Source organism: Chiloscyllium punctatum, chromosome 2 (genome assembly GCF_047496795.1).
Source record: "Chiloscyllium punctatum isolate Juve2018m chromosome 2, sChiPun1.3, whole genome shotgun sequence".
NCBI classification, from domain to species: domain Eukaryota; kingdom Metazoa; phylum Chordata; class Chondrichthyes; order Orectolobiformes; family Hemiscylliidae; genus Chiloscyllium; species Chiloscyllium punctatum.
In genome coordinates, this window is record NC_092740.1 from 71,403,010 (window position 1) to 71,420,134 (window position 17,125).

General features: G+C 39.8%; 2 protein-coding genes across 6 annotated transcripts in view; one reads left to right on the top strand and one right to left on the bottom strand.

Annotated features, from left to right (window-relative positions):
• Nucleotides 1-6,922, bottom strand: part of epb41l4a (erythrocyte membrane protein band 4.1 like 4A) — a 338,117-nt gene extending 331,195 nt beyond the window's left edge. The window contains exon 1 of one of the 3 annotated variants that reach the window (XM_072583689.1): nt 6,857-6,914. The gene's annotated coding sequence lies outside the window, so the exon portion shown is untranslated. Of the gene's footprint in view, nt 1-6,856 lie in introns of all 3 variants that reach the window. The other 2 variants (XM_072583685.1, XM_072583690.1) reach the window with 2 other exon arrangements.
• A 69-nt stretch (nt 6,923-6,991) lies between these two features.
• apc (APC regulator of WNT signaling pathway) overlaps nt 6,992-17,125 on the top strand; it is a 191,408-nt gene continuing 181,274 nt past the window's right edge. For all 3 annotated transcript variants that reach the window (XM_072583698.1, XM_072583716.1, XM_072583726.1), the window contains exon 1: nt 6,992-7,150. The gene's annotated coding sequence lies outside the window, so the exon portion shown is untranslated. The remainder of the gene's footprint in view (nt 7,151-17,125) is intronic.

Sequence of the window (17,125 nt, forward strand, 5' to 3'; positions counted from 1 at the left end):
TAATCTTGAGTTCTTGATCAATAATGGGTTATTGAGCCTATTCTTCAGAATAAAATTCTTTTATAAAGTATTACAAAGGCCTGGGGAATGGCAACTCTTCCCTCTTGACAATTCTAATCTTATAAAGACTAGATTGAGGCTCTGCAATTCTGGAAGATGCATTGATAGGTCAGGATCAGGCTGTATTAAGATATGGTTTCTATTTATTCCGCAGAATTCCACCTGAAGTTACAGCGGAGGTACACCAGAACAATCGCAGATTTTGGAGACTGGAGATTTGGACAAAATGGTGTTGTACAGTGACAGTGACTGAAAGGAAAATAGTCATCAGAGTACTCTGGCACTATGATTGTATAAATAAAGGTGTACAGTATTTACATTTTTTTGTTCCTTGAAAACCACATAATGAACCTTGTGCTGTAATCCCATTTTCTGTCAGTAGATGCCACTGCAGCCATTTTATACAACAATGTTGAAACAATATATTTGTGTCTAGAAATTATTTTTATATATCTCTGACAAGCATTTCTAGCATCTTCTATTTAATACACAACATTTTCTTTTACTTGATTTCCTGATTATGTTGCAGTGTTCACATTATAATTGAGTGAGATTATTGGCCAATAATTTAGTCATTAGCCATAGCCCACAAAGGACTATAGGCCTCCCTCTTCATTTGTGAGAAACAATTCGTAACATCTTGAGGGGCACCATTCCACATCATCCATGGGGCAAGATAAGCAACTAGTAGCCAGATCAAGGACTGAATCTGCAATGTTGACATTATTCTGAAGCACACATGGGCCAACTGAATCAACTGGACCCCATACTTGCATCACAGAATAACTTCTTAGCTTCTTACATAATTTATTTCTATTTGCTTTCTTTTTCACCAGAAAGCAATAAATACATTTAAATTGACAAGTTAGCTTCCAGTGCAAATTGAAGAAAGCATGGTTTCAAGAATGTCAGTGCTTTACATTTTAATTTTGAGGTGCAGTCATTGTTTTGTAGGAAAGTGGAAGGGAATATTTTATGAAAAATCCCCAAATACTGGAAATAAGGCACATACCAAATAATTGGGGAGAAAGTACAATGTAAGGAACCCACCTCTCCCCAACCAATAGATTGTGCAAATGAACTGACCTCATATATCTAGCAAGGTAAGTCTTGTCTCTAATCACTCAGATTCCAGCATTCCTGAATGATCAGAAGATTGCAGGAATTAAGCTTCCTTATCCTGTGTACTGCACAAATTGTCTGGGAGATCAGCAATGAATATTCTATCACCGTTCAGCCACATGAACAACAGGCACTGAATTACTATCAATAATGACTGACAGAGCTGATGTCAGTGATCAGTGTGAGGTGATGATACATTAATTTTAAACAGAATTGTCTGCAAGCTTTTTCTGTATGTCACCAGTTGCTGCTCAAGGATAGTTGCCTGTCTGAAGTGTATTCAGGAATCAGGAGGGTGGACCCTCGAATTAGCCTGCAAAATAAGGAAATCCTGGAATCAGAGGAAGCCTCTAAAGATGGGGTGCTAGAGAGTTGGCAAGGACAAGATTAGCATAGGAAAAGGAGATATGGGAGTGAAGATTCGGGAAGAGAGAAATACAGGTTCAGTGAGTGAGGGAGGGATAAGGAATGGGGCTTAGGAGAGATAAAAATTGGGAAAGATGAAAATTTGGGAATGAGACCCAGTATGAAAATGGGGCACAAATGAACAAAGAAGGGCAGGGAAGTTCAGAGAGGAGAGATTTATAGGAAGGCTCAAGCTGTTGAAGGCACAGCAATCAATAATTGAATCATTTCAATCAGGAATCCTCAAGCAGGCAGAATCAGAGGGTTGAAGATGTCTTGGAGAGTTGTGAAGATGAAGAAAATTAGAGATAGGGAGGAGTGAAGGCATGGAAGGATTTGAAAACAAAGGTGAGAATTAGAATTGAGGCACTGCTTAAATAGGAGGCGGTCAACAAGTACAGAATAATGGGTGAATGGGATTTAGCACAAGTTAGGACATAGGCAGTGGAGTTTTGGATAAGCTCAGACAGGTAGAACTTTGTTGGCCACCCAAGAGTAATTGGCACCATACAATATGCAAGAAAAGATGGGAATGCAGCCTGAGAACTTAATTGAGGTCAGCTGAGATCATTCATTACTCTTCTTTTGAAGACTAAACAAACCAATTTGAAAAATGCAAAGTCTGCCACATGTGAAACTCTGCTTGCTGCAAGAGTGGGATGATGTTTGCTTAATCATTGTTTGCATCTTCTTTGAAGATTCTGAAACCACGTGTCATTGTGGTAGTGAATTGTGGTGTCACTATTGTACAGATCATCAGCTAAGAGTTTCTAATGTGTTGTGATTGAAGGCTTGCATGCCTCTTTTTACAGGATACAGTATTTGGCTTGAACCTTAGCGTGCCCTGCTAGTCCTTCTTTCACATATCCTTCGTGATGTTGCCATCTTACATTCTGTGCGAGCCAATGGATCTTCTTGATTAGCACTAGCATGCTTGGTTTGTTTGCCTGAGGTAAAAAAACAGCTTTGTTGATGTCTATGTCTTTCCATGTGATGCCAAGAATTATAAACATTGAAGATGGAACTTATTGAGCCTCTTTTCTTGATATGTTTAATTTGTTGAAGCTTCATGCCATACAGCTATGTGCTAAACTACAGCCCTATAGTTAAGCCACCGAATGCTGTGGGCCAGTTTGTTCTTTTCCATCCTAGTCATGTTAGTCACCCAAAATTGGTAGCTGCCTCTCAAGACCTGTTGTACCTTTTGTCAAGAGACAGGATGTCTGTTACTGCAGATCCAAGACACAAGAATGTATTGACTGCTTACAGTGGCATGTTCTGGAATTTGTTCACAGGCAGAGTCACAACATCCTTTCCCCTAATTAGTTTTCTTGATACCAGTTTTGATAGAGAACATGAACAGGCATGGGACAGACAATCCATGAGCGTTTAAGAACTGCTTAACTCTCAACAATGTAGCATCGTCAGCATACAGAAGTTCACTGATCAGGGTATGCTTTTGTTTTTGAATCTATTCTTCATAGGTTAAAGAGTTTCTGACTTGATTGTTTCTGAAGGTACAGTCCTGCTATGACATCAAGGAAAGTATAGGTAGAAGACGTTACAAAATAGATTGGAGGGTAGGACACTGCACTGTTTCACCCCATTCTTGAGTTAAATACTGTGATGAAAGTTATATGACATATACCAAATCCTGGGGGTTAGATTTTTAAATAGAGACAGATCTACATGCGTCAGTTCTATGAAGTTTTTACTTAAAAAGGTCAGAAAATCATGTGATCTAAATGCATCAATTCCAAGAAAGCATATGATTATAGTCAAGTGCCTGGGAAAATGAGTGGATCATTTATACATTTAAGTTTACTGCAGACTGAAAAACCACTTTTGTTTAACTTTATTTGAAACTCTCCACTTTTATTTTAACTTCAGAAGGTTCAGGTTCTCAGTTCAAAAGATTCAATACTTCTGTTCAGAAGAGAGAAGAGAGTGCCACAACACACTGCAGTACACCAGAACTGCAAAAAGAGGAAGATAAACACCTATACAATGTATTCGCCAAAAACGGATACCCGCGCAATTTCATCAACAGATGCCTAAGGGAAAGACAATGGAACGAGGACATGCAGCAACCCAAAGGACTAGCCACACTACCATACATCAGGAGCATTTCCGAACTGACAGCCAGACTACTGCGACCACTAGGACACATAACAGCACACAAACCAACAGCCACTCTCAGACAACAACTCACTAGAACGAAGGACCCGATACCCAGCATGAGCAAAACCAATGTTGTGTACAAAATCCCATGCAAGGACTGCACAAAACATTACATAGGACAAACAGGAAGACAACTAACGATCCACATCCATGAACACCAACTAGCCACGAAACGACACGACCAGCTATCCTTAGTAACCACACACGCAGATGACAAGGAACATGAATTTGACTGGGACAACACTACTGTTATAGGACAAGCCAAACAGAGAACAGCCAGGGAATTCCTAGAGTCCCGGCACACATCCACAGATTCAATCAATAAGCACATCGACCTGGACCCAATATACTGACCACTGCAACAGACAGCTGGAACTGACAACCGGAAGTGGCAGATTCAAACCACTACAAATGCCGGAGGAAAGATCACAGAAGCACTTCACAGGAGGGTCCCAAGCACTGAGGATGTCACCTAGACAGGGGACGAAACGTCTGCAACACAAATTCCCAGCTTGGCGAACAGAACCACAACAACAAGCACCTGAGCTACAAATCTTCTCACAAACTTTGAACATTTACAGGATGCTTCTGCGCTTCAATGCTACACCATAGACTGTAGCGGCATCTATGACTATAATGCTGTAGTAAGGATACTTCTTGCTTAGGGACATGCACCAGTTCACACAGTGACCAGGCTGTATCTTTGGGGTCTTTGCATGCTGTCTTAGCACTCACATGTTCTGAATTTATCTGGATTTTTGTATCATCCCTGCCTTGCACTGCCTTTCCTTTAAGCACCTTGCCAGCTCAAATGCCAAACAAGACCCAAGTGACCAATGATGCGATACACCACCAAAATGATGGCAGCATAGAAAGTTGTCCAAATGAACACAAACATATCAATGAAGTGAACATCTTTGGAAGATGATCAAGCCTTTCATTTTATCAACCTGACACACCATACCGTTGGTATAAAATAAGCTGATAATCCCAAGAAAGACATGATTTTGGAAGTAGATGCATTGTAAAACAGCCTAGGTGACTGTCTTTTACAAGACAAAAAAACTACCGTTTTTTGCTCAAAAGTACTACCATCTGCACAAGCCAACTATTCCAATATAAAGTGTGAGACATTAGCCCCAGTATTTAGCATGATGGAATTTCACACATTCATCAAGAAATTTACCTGGCAAAGAGATCATAAATGGATCATGGACTAAATGCTGTGTCCAATGTCAACCTTACCAGACATAGCACTTGCATTTTTGAATAAAACGTTTATAGATTCCAGCTGTGCTTCAGTGATTTAAGCAAAAATTATATGTTGAGGGAATGTTGCATTGTTGAATTATAGTATTTCTGATGTTTAATCAAGGTTCCATTTGCTTTCTTAGGAAAACATAAAAGATTTCATGGCTTGAAAAGCATATGGGATTGGTGTGTGCCAACAATCAATCACCAGCATGAAACAGATTATCTGGTCACAAACCTCATTACTTTTTGTGAGATATTCCTGTGAGAAAATTGCCTGCTGTGCTTCCCTAAATTAAAACAATGGTTATGGGTGGATGTTTATAGGCTTCTGAGCATGTGGGTTATGGTGTGGTGTGTGGAAAAATCTGGTGACAAGTGCTGTAAGGCCCATCTCAATGTCAGGAGCAACCTGTGTCTTTTTTTTTACTTTTTACCAAAGATCATGGCAAGATTCTTGCTTGACAGAGGTGTGTTGCCAATTTGACAATGATTTATTGGTTGTTAATCTTCTTAAACCTTCTTAACTGCCCAATTGCTTCATTAATATTCAGTCTCCAGTTTACCAAACTCACCAACTCACTTGAACGTCAGGAAATAGACTCAGTTCAGACTTGCTCTGAAAGACGTCCATTTTGGAAACCAGAATCCAAAACCTCAGTTCATTGCATAGGCATCGGCTACACACACCCCATGTCCATACATTGGAATCTGCAACAGCCTCCAATAACCTTTACCGCACATCTCTGATTCACTTACCTTAGACAAGCCTTCGCTCAGGGTTTCAAGCATGGTAAGTCAAAGGTGATCTCTGATAACAGCCCAGGCCCATCGTGGGGTAGTCAATGTCAAAATTCTATCCTAATAAGAAGTACGGAATTGATTGAAAGGCAGTACACCATCCATTTTGACTCTTTGTCCCTATTGTGCAAAGCTGGTATTATGGGAGTTGAAATTGGGTGACACAGTTATTACTGTCTGCACAGGTGAGGAAGTCTCCTGAATGAGCAATGAAGTAGGCAGCACAAGGAGGCACACAGGATTAATGATTTTGGGTTGGGTGACAGCGAGTGGGGAAGAAGTTGCAAACAATATGAGAGTAATAAAGCATAAACCTTAGCGGTAGGTGGGTTCAATAGCAGAAAAGGTGAGATATCAGAGAGAAGATAATAACATAGCACCACCGATTTTCCAATCCCTATTTCCTAAAAGATGCCTTGCTGGTGATTTGAGATATTAGAAACTAAAACTGCTTTGATATAAATTGTAATAAAATCATTCCGTTGCTGAGGAGTCGAATCCATCCTCACACTAATGAGCAACAATATTTTATTAATTATTTACACTTCACATATAAGTGGGTAAGAGAGGGCATTCTGAGAATCTTTCAGGTTTGGTGCTAGTTCCATGCGTGTCATCAGGCATCACTAATGATGTGCACTATTATTAGCATGAAGGGACTTACCATTGTTGTTCATAACCAGCATTGATGTTTGATATCCAATAAATTATAAAACATTTCAATATGCGTCCACTCCAGCTCACTTCAATAATTCTCATATACCCAAATCCTCAATAAAAATTGCACTATTAATGGACCTTTCCCTCACTCACTCCATCCCTCCAATTTATCAAGAAACCATACAAAACATTTTTTTCAGATGACTATGGCGAGATGTTACAAATAAGGAATCTGGGCTCTCCTTTCTCTGTGGCATCTGAATTTTCCTATTTCAGACGGGGAGATACCACCAAATACTAAAACCCTTCTCGCGCTCCAGTTTGCCTTCGGCCAAGATAATTAATGAAAATCAGCGATTAAAATCTTTGGAAAAACCTATGATTTTGTAGTAAGCCAGCGGGCAAAGCTAACACACCACAGCGCCGTCCGGGGACACCCACCTCCTGGCGTTTGCAGCGGTGGTGCGCTATTGCCCATGCGCGGACGTGCGCCCCCTGGTCGTCACGAGAAGAAACGGTTTCAACCAACATGGCGCTGGAGTGTACAGAATGAAAGAGGAAAGAAGAAAGGGAGTACGAAAGGAAGGCCGTGTGATTAAATTTACCGCATGGAGAAACGGGATACGCGGCTGGAGGAGTTTTCGAGAGATAATCGGTGTATCGGCACAAGGTGTGTGTGTGTAAACCTGCTCGTTGACCGTTTTACGGTGAGGTTTTTGCTCCGAGCGCAGCTGTTCGTTGCTTATTGTGACCCTGGTGGAGCTGGGAGCTGGGGCAGGAACTCACCGGAGTGGAAACGGGGCTGTGAACTGGGACAGAGAGGAACGGTGGGGTCTACTTCAAAAAGTAAACATATCAGCCAAAGAAAAGGTCAATACGTAATTCCGAGGTTTCTGTTTCAATTAAGCAGATTAATTTAGAATTAATCAATTTAAATATAAGCTTTTTAGCACCATCGCTGGGCTTTTGTTTAACGTTTCAAAAACACAACAGTTTTGTTCTCTCTTTGGATATTGAAAGGGTAGCGTTTTAAAATCTGTTAGGAGTAAGACCAGGTAATTGTCTGTCTCATGTTCTTTTTCATTTTTAAGTGTTAAGGCTGATTCAGTCATTTCTTAATAAAGTCTCACTTGGTAAGGAACAAGATTATACTTCACGTTTACGTGTAACAAAGAAAATAACAATATTTTATTCGATACTTTCCCCTGTTAGGTCAATAATGTCTTTTGAGGTTAAGATGAATTTGGTGTGTAATGCAAGGTTAACAAAATAATTAATACAAAATGAGTGATCAGGTGTTTGCAGGATATTTGAAATAAAAGTGGATCATTTTAGAAATACTCAGGACTTGCAGTATCTGCAGGGAGAAACTTAATGTTTCATGTCAATGGCATTAACATCAGAAGGCCATCAAACCAATTCTTAACACTTTTTCCATTGCTGCCAGACCTGTTGAATATAAAAACAAATTTTCTGTTTATTCCTATAAAGTTAAACATGTTTATGTCAGTGAGATTGCAATATATGCATCTTACATTTTTCAGTTCTGTTGAACTTTTAGTTTATGAAATGCTTAATGTTAATTGTATTGTAGTTGAATATTTATATTTGGGTAGTGAACATTAACCATGGATTTACTTGTGCTGTAGGCTGAAACTATGGCTGTTGGAATGGTCTATATTTGTAACATGTGTTTCTGTACATAACAACACAAAATGCAACAAGATTAAACTCCAGTTCTGTCTTTCACTTGGTATTCTGGAGTAGGACACGGTAGTCGAGGATGATAGCTTAAAGGTGAAAGTTGGAAATAGAAGAAAATAAAGCTAAAATCTCAGTGCCCATTGGGGAAAATGGGCAGAGAGCAAATTTAATTTGATTGCTTTGTGTCCTCAGAGTTTGAACCACAAAACCAATTGAAGAATTAATTGGACACATCATAGGTTATTACTCTGTTAAAGAGAAATCTATGTGTAGTGTTTATTTTGTGAGATGGATATCTATCTGTGAGATAGTGATGATTTAACTGAAAGATGAAAATTTAGTTTGGGGATCCCTGGATCAGTGCAAAGATACTGCAAATTGGCAGGCAACTGGTTTTAACTGATGTCCAGTTCTTAAGAAAAAAACATCTCCAGATCAGATGTCTTCTGCCTTTAAAAAGATGGAAAACAGTAATTTCCTTCAGCTTCATGGAACAAATAAGATATTCTCAGGTGACACAAACTTTATAGACTCGATGATTATCAATTTTTGAAAATAGTCCAGACACCAAATGCAGTCATGAATACAATGGCAGGATTTAAGACCGACAGGATGATGGTGAATGGCTCCTTTATCAGATCTGATTCTTAGAGCAAAAAACAAACTCAAATGACAGTAATGAGCAAATGAGCCAGACCTAAGGAATATTTAATGTATACAGTTCTGGTGAGACACAAAACATTGTTTTGTGCTGATCTGCTCTGAGTAAAGTGGCAGAGACCTCAAAATGACACATGATGATGATGAAAATCATGATGAAAATCATGATGAATCTGAACAAGTCATGCAGATCATGAGGATTCTGACCCTACAGTGAATGTGTTAGCCATAGACTCTTGTTAGCTGTGTTTGTTCTACAAAATTGGGGCAGCTTGCTTATTATGTTAGAAGTGAGATTTCCTGCAATTAAGCAATTTAAAAACAGTAAGTGCTTCAGGTGAAGTGAAGAAATACCTTGACACCACAAAGTAGAATTGTAATTCCAGGTGTAATAACTTGAGTAAGTAATTTTCTAAGCATTGATGTATTCTCTAGTGATATATACTGTTGAATAAACCTTACGTAAGAAACGCACATGTTGAGTTTGAAGTGAAACATAAACAGATATTCCAAAAATATTCATCTTATGTGCAATTTACCAAGTTAGGACATTGTATCCACGTAACAAAATCTGATGTTTGACATTAAACTTGAAAATGTCAGAAAATATGTACAAAAATGTTACCAGGGTTGGAGGATTTGAGCTACAGGGAGAACCTGAATAGGCTGGAGTTAGTTTCTGTGGAGCATCCGAGGCTGAGGAGTGACCTTATAGAGGTTTATAAAATCATGAGGGGCATGGATAGAATAGCCGAGGTCTTTTCCCCAGGTTAGGGGAGTCCAAAACTAGAGGGCATGGTTTAGGTGAGCAAGTAAAGGTATAAAAGGGATCTGAGGGGTAACTTTTTAAGTTAGAGGATGGTGAGTTTATGGAATGAGCTGGCAGAGGAGGTGGTGTCGGCTTGTACAGTTACACCATTCGAGATGGGTATATGTAGAGGAAGAGTTTAAAGGAAGATGGGCTAAATGCTGGCAAATAGGACAAGGTTAATTTAGGATATCTGGTCAGTATTGATGAGTTGGACAGAAGGGTTTGTTTCCATGCTGTACCCCTCTATGACTCTGACTCTATTAATAGCATCAGATAATAAGTATTAGAGAGATGAAAAGCAACTGATTTAAGGTTCAATAGACAAATTGCTCTCCCTCCTTGACAATGGCTAAAATCCTTCTAAAAGGTACAAGTGTATTTGAATATGAGGCTACAAGTTAATTGAATGAAAAGTGTGCAATCAGTAAATGGTATCAAAGGATGCCATGACATCTAGGCACAAACTTCCATTGGCATGTGACATTAATGCGGTAGCTTCCCTGGACTGAGATGTATAGAACAAAACACAAATATTTTCAACCTATGTTGTATTGAAATAAATAATCAGATCAAATTGTCAGTAAGGAGAGGTTGGTGTAGTGGTGATGTTACTAGATGAATGCTTTGGAGCACCAAGTTCAGATCCTAGTTTGGCAGCTGATAGAATTAATCTGAAATAAGCTCGTTTTAATAATCTTGACTTGAAATTGCTGCATTTATAAATATCCACATGGTTCACTCCTATCTTTCTAGGAAAGGTGAGGAGTCATCCTTGCTGTTTTTGTTTTCATTTTTTCATGGAATGTGGTGGATGTTGCTGCTGAGGCCAACATTTATTACTTATCCTTGTGTCCTTGAGGAGGTGGTGGTGAACTGCTTCTTGGAACCTGCAATCGATTTGGTGCCATACATCTGATACCTTTTGTCTTTCTCAGTGGTAGAGGTCGCAAGTGTGAAATGTGCTGTTGAATGAGCCTCTGAGTTGCTGCAGTACATCTTGTAGATGGAGCATAAAGCTGCCAATGTACATCTGTGTTGGAATAAGTGAATGTTTTAAGTTTGTGAATTTGTTGCCATTAATTCACTCCACTTTGTCTTGTTTGGTGATGAACTTCTGGAGTGTAGTTGGAACCTCTTTCTAGGTAGAGTATTTCATATGAGTATTTAGAATTTCCTTCAGCTGTGCTGTAAGCGTTTGACTCTTCATGTCTGTGCTGGCTCCCTAAGAGCAAGTCAACTAGTCCAAATTTCTCTCAGTTTTCCTGTAATCCTACACTTATTTGGAATAAGGTGCAAACCAGATTTTAACCACTCATTTCATCAGAAAGTTTTTCTCACAATGCCTTTGATGTTTGTGTCAGTCATCTTCAGTCAGTAATTGCAGGGGCATTGGCTATAATCTTTTAGTCTTTCTTAAACTTGGGGGTCCCAGAAGACTGGAGAATTGCAAACATTACTGCCTTGTTTGAGAGAAGTTGTAAGTATAATCCCAGAAATTATAAATCAGTTAGTTTAACTTCGCTGGTAGGGAAACTACTGAAACAATTATTTAGGATAAAATTAGGAGTCACATGGAAAAGGTGAATTGATTAGGAAGAATCAACAGGATTTATAAAGGGGAAACTCTGTCGACCTTGCTGGAAATTTTGAAGAGGTAGCAGGTTTGATGAAGGTAACACTGTTAATGTGGTATATGGATTTCCAGAATGTGTATGATGGTGTTCCATGACAGACTAGTGTGCAAAGTTATAGATCATGGTATAAAAAGGACAGTAGTAACAAGGATGTTTAATTGGCTGAGTGGCAGGAAAAAGAGAGTAACAGTCAATGGATGTTTTTTCAGGCTGGAGGAATGTTTGTAGTCGAGCTCTCCAGTGGTCAGTTCTGGGGCCCTTACTTTTCCTGATAGAAATTAATTAATTGCATCTTGGTGTGCAGGGGACAATTTCAAAGTCTGCAGATGTCACTAAATTTTGAAGAATTGTAAGCTGAGAGGAAGCCAGTGTGGGATTCCAAAAAGTATTGACAAGCTGGGGGAGTGCGCAGCTTGGCAGATGAGCTTCAATGCAGAAAAGTATCAGGTGATGTAATTTGGTCAGAAGAAGATTGAAAAACAATGTTAAATAAGGAGTTTAATTCTGAAGGTGATACAGGAACAGAGGGACCGATGAGTATTTGCACAGATCATTGATGTGACAGTACAGGTGGAGAGAGCAGTATAGAGTCCCCTTGTTAGGGTCAGAGAGTAAGTGCAACAAGGTGCTTTTGAACTTGTACAAGACACGTGTTAGATCTCAGCGGAAGTACTATGTACATTAATTGATCATATTGAATAAGTTACATAGAAACGTAGCAACATAGAAGATAGGAGCAGGTGTAGTCCATTCAACCCCTCGAGCCTGCTCTGCCAATCAATGTGCCATCACGTCTGATACCCTAATCTCTCTCTCTCTCTCTCTCTCTCTCTCTCTCTCTCTCTCTCTCTCCCCCTGCATGCCCATCTCAAACATGATCTGTCTATCCATAAGAGCTATATCTACCTCCTGTCTGAAAATAATGTTTTGACATCAACCACTTTGTTTGGTAATGAATTCCAAAGCCTCACCATTTCTGGGTGAAGAAATTTCTCCTCATCCCATCTAAAAGTTAAAATTCTAAATTGGAGGAGTGCCAATTTTGATAGTATTAGTCAAAAGTTGATTGGCAGATATTTGCAGATAAAGGAACAGCTGGAAAGTGAGAAGCCTTCAAAAATGAGACGAGAGTCCAGATACAGTACATTTCCTACTAGGTTGAAAGACAAGGTTGGTAGGTGTAGAAATGCTGAATGACTAAAGAAATTTAGGTCGTGGTCAAGAAAAAGAATGAAACATATGACAGGTATAGACAGCAGGGATCAAGTGAATCCCTAGAGAAGTATAAGCGCAATAGGAGTATACTTAAAAGGGAAATCGGGTTGGCAAAAAGGGAAAGAGAGAGCTTTGGCCAACAAGTTTAAGGAGAATCTAAAAGATTTTAACATGTACATTAAGGACAAAAGCGTAACTGGGGAGAGAATAGGACCTCGTAAAGATCAGCAAAGCCAACTGTGTGTGGAACCGCAGGAGATGGGAGAGATTCTAAATGAGTATTTTGCATCGGTGTTTACTGTGGAGAAGAATATGGAAGCTAGAGATCTTGGGGAAATAAATAGCAGTATCTTAAAAAGTGTCCATATTACAGAGGAGGTGGTGCTGGACATCTTAAAATCCATAGAGGTGGACAAATCCCTAGGATTGGATCAAGTGTACCCTGGAACTTTGTGGAAGCTCGGGAAGAGATTGCTGGGCCCACTGCTGAGATATTTGTATCATCGATAGCCATGGGTGAGATGCTGGAAGACTGGAGGTTGGCTAATCTGGTGGTAAGGAAAAGCTAGGGAACTATAGATGGTAAGCCTGACATCAGTGGTGGGCAGGTTGTTTCTGAGGGACAGGATTTATACGTACTTGGGAAGGCAAGGACTGCTTAGGGATAGTCAACATGGCTTTGTGCGTGGGAAATCATGTCTCATTAACTTGATTTGAGTTTTTTGAAGAAGTTGATGAAGGCAGAGTGGTGGACGTTGTCTGTATGGACTTTAGTAAGGCATTCAAAAAGGTTCTGCATGGTAGACTAGTTAACAAGTTTAGATCATATAGAATACAGGGAGAACTAGCCATTTGCGTACAAAATTGGCTTGGAGGGAAGAGACTGGGTGGTGGTGGAGGGTTCCTTTTCGGACTGGAAGTCTACAACCAGTCGTGTGCCACAAGGGTCGGTGTTTCGTCCATAATGTTTTGTCATTTATATAAATGATTTGGATGTGAATATAGGAGTTATGGTTAGTAAGTTTGCAGATGACACCAAAATTGATGGTGCAGTGGACAGCAAAGAAGGTTACCTCCAAGAACAACAGAACCTTGATCAGATGGGCTAATGGGCCAAGATGTGGTAGATGGAGTTTAATCTAGATGAATATAAGCTGTATTTTGGTTCAGGCAAGTCAGGGCAGGGCGAGTGTTGCCGAACAAAAAGACCTTGAAATGCAGGTTCATAGTTCCTTGAAAGTGGAGATGCAGGTAGACAGGGTAGTGAAGGTTTGGTGCCTTTGCCTTTATTGGTCAGTACACTGAGCATAGGAGTTGGGAGGTTATGTTGTGGCTGTACAGTATACTGGTTGGGCCACTTCTGGAGTACTCTGTTCAATTCTGGTGTCTCTGCTATAAGAAAGATGTTGTGAATCTTGAAAAGGTTCAGAACAGATTTATAAGAATGTTGGCGGGATTGGAGGGTTTGAGTGATAGGGAGAAGCTGAATAAGCTGGGGCTATTTTCCCTGGAGTGTCAGAGGTTGAGGGGTCATCTTTTACTGGTTTATAAAATCATGAGGGGCACAGATAGGGCGAATAGCCAATATGTTTGCCAAGGTGGGGGGAGTCCAATACTAGCGGATGTAGGTTTAAGGTGAGAGGGTAAAGATATAAAAGGAATCTGAGGGGCAACATTTTCATGCAGAGAGTAGTGTGTGTATGGAATGAACTGCCAGGCAAAGGGGTGGAGCTGGTACAGTTACAATATTTAAAAGAACCTGGATGGATATGTGAATAAGGATGTAAAAAGATACAGGCCAAATGCTGGCAAATGGGACTAGATTAATATAGGATAGTTTCTTGAGTATGGAGGCTTTTCAGGATATTGCTTTTCATTTCTCCAAGTTCTCTAGCTTCCCTATTTTTCTCCACAGTAAACACTGATCAAAATACTCGGTTAGAATCTCATCTTTTTTCTATAGTTCCACACATAGGCAGCCCTGCCGATCTTTAAGGGGTCCTATTCTCTCCCTAGTTACTCTTTTGCCATTAAAGTATTTGTAGAAACCCTTTGGATTTTCCTTAACCCTATTTTCCCAAAGCTGTCTTGTTCCCTTTTTGCCCTCCTGATTTCCCTTTTCAGTGCATTCCTACTGCCCTTATAATCCTTTAGGAATTCACTCAATCCCTGCTGTCTACATCTGACATTCTTTCTCCTTTTTCTTGACCAGAACCTCCACTGAGAGTCATAGAGATATACAGCACAGAAACAGACCCTCCGATTCAACTTTTCCATGCTGGCCAGATAGCCTATCTAAATCTAGTCCCATTTCCCAGCATTTCGCCCATGTCCCTCTAAAACCCTCCTATTCATATACACATTCATGTGCCTTTTAAATGTGGTAACTGTACCAGTCTCCACCACTTCCTCTGGTAGCTCATTCCCCACACACACCACGCTCTGCATGAAAACGTTGTCCCTTAGGTTCCTTTTAAATTTTTCCACCCTCACCTTAAACCTCTGCCCTGTAGTTTTGGATTTCCCCACTCTGGGCAAAATCCTTGCCTGTCTACTATATCCAATCACTTCATGATATTATAAACCTCTATAAGGTCACCCCTCAGCTTCTGATGCTCCACAGAAAATAGCCCCAGCATATTCAGCCTCTCCCTATAGCCCAAACCCTCCAACCCTGGCAACATCCTTGTAAATCTTTTCTAAACCCTTTCAAGTTTCACAATATCCTTTGGAACTGCGCACCATATTGTAGAAGTGGCAGAACCAAAGTCCTGTTCAGCCGCAACATGACCTCCCAACTCCTATACTCTATGCACTGACCAATAAAGGCAACTGTGCCAAATGCTGCCTTCACTATTCTATCTATGTACGACCTCTCTTTCAAGGAACTATGAACCTGTGCTCCAAAGTCTCTTTGTTCACCAACACTCCCCAGAACCTTACCATTAAGTGTATACATCCTGTCCTGATTTGCCCATCCAAAATGAAGCACCTCACATTTATCTGAATTAAACTCTATCTGCTGCTACTCAGCTCATTGGCCCATCTGATCAAGATTCTGTTATACTCTGATTCTCTAGTCATTCAACATTCCCTATACCTACCAGCCTTGCCCTTCATCCTAACAGGAACATTCTATCTCTCTGCACTCTTGTTATGTCATTTTTGAAGGCTTTCCACTTTCCAGCCAACCCTTTATCTGCCCCAATCCAGTTTTGAAAGTTCTTGCTAATACCAACAAAATTTAGCCTTCCTCCAATTTCAAACTTTAACTTTTAGATCAGGTGTATCATTTTCCATAATTATTTTAAAACTAACAATATATGATCACTTGACACCTCAACTTATTGGCATTCATTGCAAGAGAATTTGAGTACAGGGCCTTGGTGAGACTACACCTGGAGTGTTGTGTGCAGTTTTGGTCTCCTTATCTGAAGAAGAGTATTCTGGTTGTGAAAGAAGTGCAGTGAAGATTTACCAGCGAGATTTCTGGGATGACCAGACTGACAAAAAAATAGAGACTGAATTGTTTAGTGGAGTTTATACAATTGAGGTGAGAATCTTACAGAAAGTTGTAAAATTCTAACAAAATTAGAAAGGGTAAACACAAGAAAGATGTTCCTGATAGGGTGTTCAGAACCAGCAGCCACAGTCTAAGGATACAGGGTAGGCCATTTAGGACTGAGATGAGAAGGAATTTCTTCACCCAGAGAATGGTGAACATGTGGAATTCTCTGTCACAGGAAGTGGTTGGGGCAAAACATTTAATATTTTCAAGGAAAATTACATATAGTTCTTGAGGGTAAAGGGTTCACAGGGTAGAGGGAGACAGCACAAATGGGATACTGCATTGGAAGACCGGCTATTATCATGAATGGCAGAGAAGTCAAAGTCTCAGAGGACCTACTTCTGCTACTGTTTTGGATGTTTCTATGACAGTTCCATTACTGTCACTGGGTTAGAATCCTGAAATTTCCGTTTCTTAGCACTGTAGGTTTACCTACTTCTTGTGAACTGCAGCTATTCAAGAAGGCCACTCACCAAAACCTTATCCAAGACAATTGACAATGGAAAATAAGTGATGTCCTAGTTATCAATGCTCGTGTCTTATGAACAAATATTGAAAAGACTTATGACAGCTTAGTATGTTTCAAAGTTTAAGATATCTTCAAATTTGAAAGTGTCTTACATATTCAAATCTAGGATCAGCACTCTTTTCTTTCAATCAGCCAACTTGTGCATGCTGAACGAAAAGAAGAATAGTGAGCATGGTTAAAATCTGAAACAAGAATGGAAAATGCTGTAAATTTTTGTCAGGTCAGGCAACATCTGTAGAGAGAAAACCAGAATTTAAATTTCGGGTTGATGACCTTTCAGAACTGGTAAAATTTTAGAAATAGATTTTGACTGAGATGTGAATGGGACAAGGACAAAGGGATCTGTGACATTGTGGATTAAAGGAGAGTGAATGACTCTGAGCCTATCAAAGGGAATAATCAAAAGCAAAAAAATAATTCAAAGAAACAAAAGATGAGCCTAGAGCAGGTGTGTTGCTGTTTGAAAGTAAGAATAGAAGAAAAATTGAACTGCAGAGAAAGAGACAGCAGAGTTCACAGTCTGA